The sequence below is a fragment of the Podarcis cretensis genome (assembly GCF_951804945.1).
Source record: "Podarcis cretensis genome assembly, chromosome: 6".
In the NCBI taxonomy this organism is placed as follows: Eukaryota; Metazoa; Chordata; class Lepidosauria; order Squamata; family Lacertidae; genus Podarcis; species Podarcis cretensis.
In genome coordinates this window covers 39,191,784-39,204,250 of record NC_137175.1, presented here as the reverse complement: position 1 = coordinate 39,204,250, position 12,467 = coordinate 39,191,784, and the positions used below count along the sequence as shown (strand labels likewise).

The 12,467-nt window shown below is 41.5% G+C and overlaps 1 long non-coding RNA gene across 1 annotated transcript; it reads left to right on the top strand.

Moving 5' to 3' along the window:
• The first annotated feature begins 953 nt into the window (after nucleotides 1-953).
• Nucleotides 954-11,992, top strand: LOC307218133. Its single transcript, XR_013839809.1, has 2 exons — nucleotides 954-1,125; nucleotides 11,883-11,992. It is a non-coding gene; the product is annotated as an uncharacterized lncRNA (long non-coding RNA).
• The last annotated feature ends 475 nt before the right edge of the window (nucleotides 11,993-12,467 follow it).

The following is a 12,467-nucleotide window of genomic DNA, read 5'->3' as shown; positions in this document are numbered from 1 at the left end:
TGTCTAGGGCGAGTTCAAGACATTTTGCTGTCTGAGGCAAAGGAAAAGATGGCTCCCCTACCCAAAGCACATATAGAAGCCAGTTGGACTGTCAGCTGAATCTCACTTCAATGCCAGTAAAAGGAAAATACCTTCCACTGCACTTGAGGGCAGCCAACTAGCATAGCGGGTACAAGGCAAGTCACATGCCAATCACAGTTCTACCCCTTCCCTGCCCCTCAGCAGCTGCCACCTGAGGCCACTGCCTCACTCTGCCTCATTATAGGGCCAGTCCTGGACTTGTCTAAACAACAACAACAACAACAACAACAACAACAACGTTATTATTTATAACTTGCCCATCCAGCTGGGATCCCCCAGACACTGAAATGAGTTTCAGTGAAGGCACCTGCCTGATATCAATAGTCAGGGAGTTCCAAAAAGTAGATGCTGCCACACAGAGAGATTTCCTAGAAATGTGTAGCAGGTATTATATGTGGGTCTTATGCCAGTGTAGCCCAACTGCACTGGGAATCAGCCAGTTGAGTTGGATACATGCTGGATCCTAACTCACTCATCCCATCAGATCTGGGGTTTGGATTGTTCCCCAAGAGGCAAAAATATAAGGACAAACTTGATAGAATATTGGGGTGCTGGATTGATGTTGATTAGGAAAGAGCTCTGGGTGCATATATATTTTTCTCATTCCCCTTCACTTCTGTATTTGAAATTGGAAAGACACACATTATAAGCCCATTCCTTCTCAGAAGGAAACTGCTTTTTCAAAAGGATGCTCTGAAACTTCCTGTCGCTCAAGGAAGTGCAGAGCACAAAACAATCATTTAATTTTCCCTCTTTCCATCTCAAGCTCAATTGCAGGCAATGAGATTTTGCAACAGCTTGTGGCACAGTGCTGCAGGAACCAGAGTTTTAAAAAGAGGCTGGTTCCACACACACCCATGGGCATTTGCATTATATTGGGCCATTTACATAGGAGAGAGCTTGACCTGAATTATGTACTTATACTTATTTAAACCTGCTATTGAGGATGATGGATATTTTGGTTCACTTTATAGCTGGCTTCAGAAATAAAGTTCTTTCACTCGGGGGCAGAAGGAAACTCGCAAGGATTTAATTTTAAAGTAAGTTATTTGGAAGGGGAGATCATCTATTATTGAAGGTGAAGTGCCAGGAGGAAAGATGGTGACAGAGATTTTAATTCTTTGCAAATCCTGCAATTTCATTACTTTCCTCATTGAATATTTATGTCGCAATGCAACATTAGTACTAGCATCTCTGGGCCTCCCAATTATTATTGCTAGATAACTTACAGGCCGATTGACAAACTAGTGAAGCCAGGGTGTTTGGGAATTGAGCCAGTTTAATCTTACAGGAATTTCCATTGATTGAACTAGTTTGTAGATCTCAGTCTTGGCTACTTTTGCTAGCAAGCGAATCATGAACTGATAGAAGCAGGGGTTGCACTTTTAACATGATGTATTATTATGTGGTAGTGGAATGATTACTTGCATTCCCCTCACTCCATTCCAGTTATTCTTTAGGTTTTCGGGAATAAATTCTACAATTAATTATGGAATTGGAGTCTGCACAGTTTGCAGTTGCTTCAGCTCAAATGACTTATGACAGGGGGCATCTGGAAGTTTGAGAACATCCTAAAGGCAGCTACCAGTGGCATACCAAACCACAAAATGGCAGGATGGTAAAAGCTACCTCCAGTAAATAAAAATGGAGCCTCCTAAATTTGCATGATTCCCATTATATGTAGCAAAATGTGAAATTGATAAACTCTCAGCCAGTGCATCTCCTTTTGACTTCTACCACTAGGGAGCAGCAACAACAATAGTGAAGGAGGTAAAAGGTGGTCAGGTGACAGCTTTGCCATAGTGGATGTCAGGAGCGCTAGTTAAGAGCAAACTGACATGATGGATGTAGGGAAAAACGACACGTAAAACCAGCCGAAGCATTAATGAGTCTGAGGAACTCACTGAAAGAAAATACACTATACAGGAACAATTGGTTGGGGGTGGTAGTATGGTGTTAATTTTAGTAGTGCTGTGGCTTTTCTTCCTGAGCTTAAAAGAAGGGGGTAGAGACAATAGAGTGGCTTTTAAATTGTTGGCAGGAAGGACTGAGTTGGTTGATGAGATCGTGAAGAAACCTTGACAATAAGATTTCAGAATTCTTGCTTCCCACATACACAATTTTCACACAAGAACTTTGAATTTAACCGCTGAGAACTTGTGTAGTGTTTTGATGAAGGTGGGCTACTATGCATGACTTACCATGGCAACTGTGCATATTTTATGGTCTTTACAAATTCCAAAATAGTTGAAAGCAAACTCCCCATGTTGCTCCAGCATCCAATCCAAGGTATGGTTAAATTAGAGGGGGAAATCAGAGGGAGAGGAATTTGGAAGTCCCAACCTTCACTGCATTACTTGTCAAACCAGGTAGGATGCCAAAAAGTCTTGACACACCCTGGTAAAAAGGAGATGTGGTTTGGGGTTTGAAATAGTAACAAAGTTTTATTAAATACAGTTAAACGATCTGCACGCAGGTGGCAACTACTAGGTGAGCTAAACAAAATAGTGTGAGATCCTATAAAGCTGAGGCACTGGAACTATGCTTATGTCTCAAATTTTGCAACAAACTGCCTTGGCTCAGGGCCTCAGCATAGCTACTTATAGTCCTTTCTTGTTGGCACATCAATTGTGCTGAGGAAATTCTGCCTATCCGCATGCCACCAGCTGTGCCAAGAGAGTAGAATAAGTTAGAGGTGGCTTTGGGGAAGCATAATCTGTTCACCTGCACTGAACACCGAGCAGAGAGAGCACTGCAGGGGGCACAGCAACAGCGATGAACAAGGGAAGGAGAGGTGGGCCCCCAAACCTTTAAAGCCCCAAGTCCACCACTGAATAAGTACAATGTGGAACGTGGTCACAGTGTAATTGTGGGCATTTTGTTGCATCATTTTAAGCATTTTAATTATTAAATGTAGCAGTGGATAAAAAACTGATGAAGCCTCATAAACATAATTGGTATTTATTTTCCCACATGGCAACACCAACTGCGTTATGCTTTTTCACACGTACCCATTTTGAGTTGTGGAAAGTGCACTATTGATCTTTCGTTGTCTCCTAAACCTGGTTTTCATTTTAAAAATAATACAGCTTTGGTTCTTAATAGGTTTTCTACGTATTATGGATACAGCCTGTGAAATATTAGCAATTTGTGCATGTTATGAATGGGTGACAGCTCTAGATAAAGGTCTGCTAGTCTGTGGTTTATTAGGGCAAGCAGTCTATCAGGGTCACACCAATCTCGGTCTGCCTTCAGCCAGCCCTTACCTGCCTGCCATTGGCTTTGGTTCCCACTACTATTTGTCTTATTGTCTTCTTCCCTAGTAGTCTCCATGGGCACCAGCTACCACAGCTTCTAGTTATCCAGGGAAAATGCTAGGGGTATGACCAAATTATTTCCAAAAGGTGTCTACATGTTGGATGGGATTTCTGTTCACATTTATCAATTGATTGCATAAGAGATAGCATGGATTACATTTGACATGCTATAACTGTTGCATTTTTATTGTTATAAACTAGCAGTATACTGAATGAAACATCAAGTTTATCAGGACAAAACTTAGTAATGGAACCCTTTATTAGAGATAGGACCAGGGCAGGCCTTACGATTAGACAGAGAAAGGTAGCCACCTGCTGGGGAACAGAAAGAGATTGCAAGGAATTAGCGGACATAGCTGTGCATGCCATGCAACCTGTCCTGCTCCCCCTAAACTAGCCTGTTGCACCTTGAAAAACACAATCCTGTCACTAGATTCAGCTTCCAGTATGGTTGGCTTCTGTACGTAGAATGGGGAGGAGACGCCATCTTGTTATTTGCCTCAGGAAGCAAAATGTATTGGGCTGGCCTTGGACAGCTCCGAGAGTGAGATGGCATCTGTACTTTATGACATGTTCCAGATCTTGTAATATGAAAAATAACTGATGCAGACAAAGTGGGAGGGGGGACCATTTGTAGTTTGTAAGTGCTTTTACTGAGAGCCTTACATTTATTTAAATTCTACTAATGCCTACAATTGATTCTGTGGTGAATAACTGTGTGACAGAAACCCCAAGACTATAATCCCACAAAAGCCAACTTCTACTAACTGTTATGCATAATTATGTTAAACTGCTCATTTTTGTTTAATTCCAGCCCATCATACTTCTCAAAATTCAGTCAAACTTTAACTATATCCTTAGGAACAAAATAGTTCTTTGATTACAAATAAATTAGACACTTTTATTAATTAAACAGAGCACATTTATAGTAACTGCAGACAATCTAGGAGACAAGAGGTTTAAGCCTCCCTCAAAATTCATTTCTCTCATTTAGTTCTCTCATTCAGATAGGCACACTGCATGAGTTTACAAGTTGTTATTTTTGAATGTATTAACACTCTCAGGAATATTCTTCTTGGAAAGATTTGGGAGGCAAAGATTAAAGCACAGATCTCTGGCAAATTGCTTATTGAAATTAGCTGTCTTTTGCGAGGAAAAACTGCTCAGATTCAAGCTAACATTCAGTCCTCCAGCAATACATTCTGACTTTCATATGAGAAAGTGCTTGCCTGCCTGCCGCTTAATTTTTATAACCTCGAAGGGAGCGCATTTGCTTGGAGATTGCATGACAAGCAGAAACTGAAATTTAGGAGCTTTACAACATTTTTACTGGCTGATTTGATTTTTATCACAGCAACAATTTTTTTTTTTGTCCTTACAATCATACTTTGTTCTGCCTTTCTATTTCACTGGGACAAATCCAACTGAATTAGCCATTTTATATTGTAGCTGTCAAAAAGAGAAGTGTACTTTGTACCCTAGTGAAGGAAATTTTACTGTGCCATCAGTGCTATTATGAAAGAAAGTCAGAACAATCATTCTCACCCCCTGATGATTCATAGGCCTTAAATCCAAAATGGATTGTTCAGATCATTCAGGTTCAGTCTCTTGCATATCACAGGGTGACTCGCTGTCAGTTGAATGCCATAGAGGGCCTGGATTTTTACAACTTGAATAACTCAATCTAAGATCAATAGATTTGTGTAACACATTTAGATCATATGTGTAATTTGCACAGTTTGCACAGATCTACACTATTTAACAGCCATGGCTTCCCTTCAGAGTATCCTAGGAAAGGCTGCTGGGAATTGTAGCTGTAAACTATAGTTCTGAGGGAAGTTGTAACTGTTAACATGGTGTAAACATGCTTTAAATTATAGTGTGGATTTGATTATGGTAAAAAGAGTGACAGAAGGATGGAGGGAGATATCTGATTGATTAACAATTCATAGTTCTGGATTTTTGGATTTCAAATGTTCTCTGAAACAGTAATATTAATAGGTGCAAAATATTACACTGAACTTAAATGGAGATGTTCTGAAGCCTCTATGTCCAAATCAGGCTTTACCAACTTAGAAGCTTTCATCTACAACTATCAGACTCCCAGTTGTTCTGTTTGGGGCTGAAGAGAGTTGTAACCCCAAACACCTAGCAGGCAGCAGTTTGGAGAAGACTGGTGTAAATGGTTAGTTCAAAATGTGGAGTGGATTGTGAGCTCAAATTTGAAAGTCGCAGAAATGTTGAACAAATAATTTGAGAGCAAATGGAGGATGGAAGTTATTTGAAAATGTTGAGGAGGGAGCCCTGAACTTATTAATTTATAAAATAATTATTCAGCACCACAACCTCAAAAATGCAATCCTGTTTTTATATTGATAGAAGAAGAAGAAGAAAAAAAAAAAGAAGAAGAAGAAGAAGAAGAAGAAGAAGAAGAAGAAGAAAGATAACCATTTGCTGCAGCTATATATACAACTACACATCCAGTTCAACAGGGAATAATAACTATATTAAGTAGGAGGAAATATGCAACTTGCAGTGAACTGAAATAACTAGGAGTTTTAAACAACTATAGTGTAGGCAAGAGGTTCTGCTATGTGTTTTGTGCATGGATGTGTGCATATGACAGAGAGCAAGAAAGAAGGATTTAAACATGTTGCAAGAGGTTCAAGAAACAATTTGAAATGTATAATTCCTTGAGTTCAGGTTTACAAATATTTCATTTTATCAAGGGGATCACAGAGTGGGATAGTGTATATCTGACTACAGATCTGGCCTTTCCTGACATCTTCCTTGGAAAAGCTCCCAATATATTTTGCCCTTAGGAACTTTAAATCATTACTGACCGCATTAAGTTCTGCAAGGCTGGGATGTTTCGGAGCACCCTGCGGATTTTTAAATCAATCACTTCATGCTTAATAGATAGCCCCATGTAGAATGATGTGTAGGTAACAGTACCATAGCGTAAAAAGGTTTTTTTAAAAAAGAAGGTAAAGGACCCCTGGATGGTTAAGTCCAGTCAAGGCGACAATGGAGTTGTGGCACTCATCTCGCTTTCAGGCCAAGGGAGCCGGCGTTTGTCCACAGACAGCTTTCCGGGTCATGTGGCCAGCATGACTAAACCGCTTCTGGCACAACGGTACACCGTGATGGAAACCTTCCCACCGTAGCAGTACCTATTTATCTACTTTCACTGGTGTGCTTTCGAACTGCTAGGTTGGCAGGAGCTGGGACATAGTGTAATATAGTGGCAACAAGAGTAAATACTGGGAAGATGTGTTGTGGGTAGTGGTTAATGAGCTGGGGTTGTGGGCAGAATCAGATTATATTTGACCCCCTCCTGATCTGTTTGAGCACATCTGCTCCTCCTACCAACCCAAACACCAGCCCTGCCTCGATTGGCCTCAGCTGTCAATGGGCAAATGGGATGCCTGAATACTGCCTGCACATGTATCCTGTCCAATGTACATAGACAAAATGTCCATAGTAAATCCCCCCAGGGAAAAGAATGTGGCAATTGCATGACTGTTGCCTGTACACATTGTATTTCATGTGTGTAGGCCATATTTGGACCATGTCATATTCACCATGTGAATGACCAAGGCTGGAAGAGGCAGGGCCAGTGTTCTGGATGGGCAGTGAAGGTTGGCCGGCCTGGTCTTCTCCATGCAGTGGTCTTGGTAAGGAGGAAAGTACCATCCTACCTGCCCGAGGAGTAGTATTTAATGGGATAAATTGTTGCTGTTATCATGTACCTTACACTCTGAAACATTTTGCAGGATCTGAAAGAAGGCTGAAAGTTCAACTGATTCAACTTCTTTTTTAATCTAACTATGATGACAACTTTAATACCGGCATTTTAGATTCTTCTTCCTGGAACCAAGCAGAAATAACCACACCAAACTCAGGGAATGTCCACCATATTCTTAAACACTAGCCAGCTACTGTGCTTACCAAAGTGTTGTTAAGTGGTATCTGAAGTCTAATTCTCCCCTGGTTCTCAGTCGCAGGGTGGTGGAGTGGGGAGGTCGGTTGAAACCTATGCCTGTTCCCAGACTACAAATGTGCAATTTGTTTCACAATACGGTCCGGTTACAATGCCCTATCATGAAAAGAAAGCCTGGCAGTATCTCCCTTGCAATATTTGATTTGCCTTAGATGGTGTTAATTTAACCCTTCAGAGCAAACTGTCAAGTAGGGTTATTTTTCTCCAAAATCTGATCTCTAAGAAAGAACTGGCTTAGAATTTATTTATTTATTTGCTTCCTTTCTTTCCTTTTACTATGTCTCTGGCTTTCTTTAAATTCCCCTCTGCTATTTGCTGTGTCTGGGCAAGCCCTTCATGTCTGGTATGCACCTTAAGACAGAATTATCAGGGGAAGTGATCATTAGATAGCAGGTGGTAAAGTCTCTCTCTCTCTCTCTCTCTCTCTCTCTCTCTCTCTCTCTCTCTGTTTTTTGGTCCACTTTCCACTGGTATTCACCCCCACTCTTACCTGCCACAGGCAGAGCCTGTGCAAAGGCAGGCACCGACACCACCATACAAGAAAACATCTGATGATGCATGCAGCTGGAATACAACCATCCTCACCCATCGGTTGTTGTTTTCATTTCATATTAAGACAAGCAAGATCTTCAGGGACCATGACTATGGCCATACTTCTGCTGAGGGACTTCTGCTGGTATATCTCTGGCTCAGCCAGGGGGTGGGATAGCATAGCTCAGCCACGAAAGTCCAAATCTACCAAATCTAAACTCTTATGTCCAGCTGGATCTTGGATTTGAATTGTGCTATAACAGTAACACGTTGAATTTAGCTCAGCGATGGACTGGAATAATCAGCAATGGGATATACGTAGGACTGCATCTCAAGACAGTTTGGAAACTCCAGCTGGTGCAGAATTTAGAGGCCAGGTTGCTCACTGGAACAAGGCGGTTTGAGCATATTACTCCGATCCTGGCCCAACTGCACTGGCTACTGCGTAGTTTCCAGGCCCAATTCAAAGTGCTGGTTTTGACCTATAAAGCCTTAAACACCACAATACATCAAGGACTGCCTTTCTCTATATTAATGAACCTATCTTAGGCCCTTCTTCAGGTACCTCCCCCATGAGGGGTCCATAGAGTGGTGACACAGGAATGGGGACTTTCTGCTGTGACTCCATTGGTGAAATGCTCTCCCCAAGGAGGTTTGCATGGCACCTTTGTTACATATCTTTAGATGCCAGGCGAAAACGTTTCTCTTCAACCAGGTGTTTGACTGATTAACCTTCTATGGCTTTTAAATGTGTCTGTGGGAGGGGGAGTTACTGGTTTGTTTTACTTTTGCTTTGTTATGTATTTTGTTTCTTCATGTTATATTTTTATGTTGTAAAGCACTTTGTAATCTTCGGATGAAGGGTGGTATACAAATTTAATGAATAAAAATATAATACCTTGCCCTCATACTTCCATATGTTTCAAAGAACGCTGGAGATATGAAAGTTGGCCTACATTGTGTGTTTGTGACAGTGGGGGGTATAGCCCCTCAAGAGCTTCTTAGCCCCAGCTAAATTCTGTCCATTAATGTTTTTCTTGACACAAAAACAGGAGAAAAGAACTCCCCATAGAATTCTGCATGTTCAAAAGGGTCTAGTGTTTAATTAGGAGCAAGGTGCTCCTTTGGGATTCCAGAGGTAGAGTCAAAAACTGAATCTTTGTCTGAGAATGTTCACGCAATTCCTGAACCAAAGCCTTGAAGAGCAAAGGAGCAGCTTTCATCAGACAAAGCCCAAAGATGTCAAAGATTTCCTATAGAGGGATCCAGCGGCTGCTTGTTAGGAAGGTCAGATGAATGTTAACAGAAGTGGTGCAGTTAAGATATTTCAAAGCCTAATGCCCATGTGGGTGTTCCAATTTGAATTTTGTAATTCATATTTTTGTTTGGGATTACAATTTACAAAACAGAAAACGCAAGACAATCAGATGGAATATTTTTACAAGAGCTATTCAAATAGGTTAACAAGATAAGACCAACCGCAGAGTTAAGCTGAGTAATTATCTATATGCTTCAGCTTGCATTCTAGGGAGGAAAATGAACCAACCCAGGTTTTATCCTTTACCTTTTATTCAGTCTAAAGAAAGAGCTTATCCACACTTACTTCCCCCTCCCCCCTGTGCTTTCCAGGTACTGTCCACACTTAATAGCTCTGTGTCTGAATGCCCCCCCCCCTTTTTTTTGTTCTAGAGCTTTCCCTTTCTGTGGAAAACACAACTTTGCATTTGCTCCAATTCAGCTTTAGAGAGTGGGTTTTCTCAGGGAAAGCTTTGAAGCAAAACTAAAAGCGGGGAAGTTCTCAGACATGGAGCATTAAAATGCAAACTTGTGCCTGGAAAGAGTGGGGCAAATGGTAAGTGTGGGTGAGACCAAAGATGTGTTATTTTTAAGTGGAACAATTAAATCCCTTCTGTTTCATTATCTATATATGAGTCAGAAAGAAAGGACATAGGGAAAAAGAAGGAACAAGCAGAAACTGACAATGAATGAAGTGGCCAGCCAAGTGTTAGGGAAGGAAGAAAAAGAAGAATAAGTGGGGGGTGGGAGAGAGAGGAAGATGGATTGAAGAAATAGTCCAACTCTTCAAGTGGTTGCTATACCTTCTGACCCCTTAATTTCTCTCACCCTTCATATAAAGGTAAAGGTAAAGGTACCCCTGCCCGTACGGGCCAGTCTTGACAGACTCTGGGGTTGTGCGCCCATCTCACTTAAGAGGCCAGGGGCCAGCGCTGTCCGGAGACACTTCCGGGTCACGTGGCCAGCGTGACATCGCTGCTCTGGCCAGAGCCAGAGCCAGAGCCGCACACGGAAACGCCGTTTACCTTCCCACTGGTAAGCGGTCCCTATTTATCTACTTGCACCCGGAGGTGCTTTCGAACTGCTAGGTTGGCAGGCGCTGGGACCGAGCAGCGGGAGCGCACCCCGCCGCAGGGATTCGAACCGCCGACCTTTCGATCGGCAAGCCCTAGGCGCTGAGGCTTTAACCCACAGCGCCACCTGCGTCCGAACCCTTCATATATCCTAGTGCCTATTAGAATGCTCTCTTGTAGCCAGTACTGAAAGGCACAGGAGCCAAGTTGCATATTACAGTTGTCACCCTAGCAACAGTATCTCACACCTGAGTTTGACAGCAGTCTTGTATTACTGGCCTTTAACAAATGGATAATGAGGGGCACCACAGAAAACTTGAAGCCTCCAAAGTGTTTGTAGCAGTTTAGGTCAGCATGTGAGGCAAGGGTTGCAGAGCAGAGGAGAGGATTCAAGGAGACAGTGTGCGATTTCCCAGGATTGACTTGATTTCCTGATTGGTACATTTCAACTCATTTGTAGGCTTCTCCTGAAAAGTGCTAGTGAAAGGGCCAGACATCTAAGTACATGCAGTAATGAGTTCATGGAAAAAAGATAATGTATGCTGGAGTGTGGAGCTCAGGTTACCCCTCTTGTCACAACTCTCTTCATTATGAAAAATTCATCATTCTGGCTCCATTGAATAGGTAAACTAGCAAAGGATTCCAAGACTCCCCAGCATGGAGGCAGATTTTATCTTGCCTGAGGCCAGACTAGCTTAACTTTGGAATGCACGTTAAATCCAATAAGTGCAGGAGTTAGTTTAGTAAGTAATTTAAGAAGACAGTACACTCCCTCCTCCCTCCTCACTACCTGTCAAAGTCCTGTAGAGGAGAATAAAAGAGCTGTCGAGGCCTCAAACTCTCTCCCCCACCACCATAAAAATGCAAGATATAAAGTAAGATGAACACAAAAAGAAATGTCTGGGGTTTGATTTGTGGCTTCAGTACACATTCTATCATACTGCCTAAGCTTGGGTTTGATTTGGATACTGAATAACCATGCTTAATAGTCACAAGAAATGTTCAATTTTGATTATTTGGGCCTTGAGCTTAAATCCAAGGGTGCTTTTCTAGAAGCAGGTAATCTCTTCAACTCAGGCCTTTTCTGACTTAGCAGAAGAGTGCTGTGTGAGAAAAATGACCCAAATCTAGAGATGGTCTTCCATTCGTACAAGATTATTTGCAATTGTGTCTCCTAAATTTCTATATTTTGTGAATAGCAAACCCTACGGACCAGAATACATATAGTTTCCTATTTTAATATAAACCCATGTAGCAATGTGCATGCAGTTCTCATTGAAATGGAAACCACACACAGCAGTTGCTTTCAAGCATAGATACTTTGAATCTTCAAGAACACAGGATGCCTTGCATTCCCATGGGGACGGCATGTGCTCTAGCCCTTAGATGCTACTTTCCCAGTGTATGATGGTCAGATGCAATGGAGGAACCAAGCTCCCACACCTGCTACTGGATTACTCCTTAACTTTATATAGATAGAGACAATATTTCTTATAGGGCAATAACTATATCAGTAAAGGTCTTGTTTCTTTTTTAAAGGGAAAACTTATGTGACTTTTTCTTTTCTTTTCTTTTGAGGAGAGAATTCCAGACAACTGTAACTGCTCCACTGTGGAAGGCAAAAAAAGTAAAAGTGCCAATGTCCCCTCTCTGAACATATTATTAAAGGCATGGAGATGCTATATCCTTTACTTAGTAAGGCTTACTGGATGCTTTGTTCACTATTATCCATTTTAAGTCTGTGGGCCTATAGGAGAAATCAGCCAATACTAACCTCATTCCATTGCATTTTCTCCCTCTTTTAAGAAGAAATGTTCTCACTTTCTTTCTAGCTTTTCCTGCCTGTCTATAGCCTTAAGCAAGTTTCTCCAGATAAACCAGCCTATAATAGCATAGGAGGTTTTAACAGTCAATCCAATATATTAACTGCAGCATACTATTCAGCCCCAGGACTAACTGTCTCTATGGGGTTCTTTTAAATACTCCCCCCTAAAACAACACTGTAAATGCCCATAAAAACCCACAAACCTTACTCAGAAATATGATGAAGAGGTAAAAGGGAAGTTATATTGCTTCTTTTAATTAGTTTGCTGCTTTTCCTCTACTCACACTGGGTATCAGTAATAGAGATAACAACCTGATCCTGTCAATAGTAACATCACACAC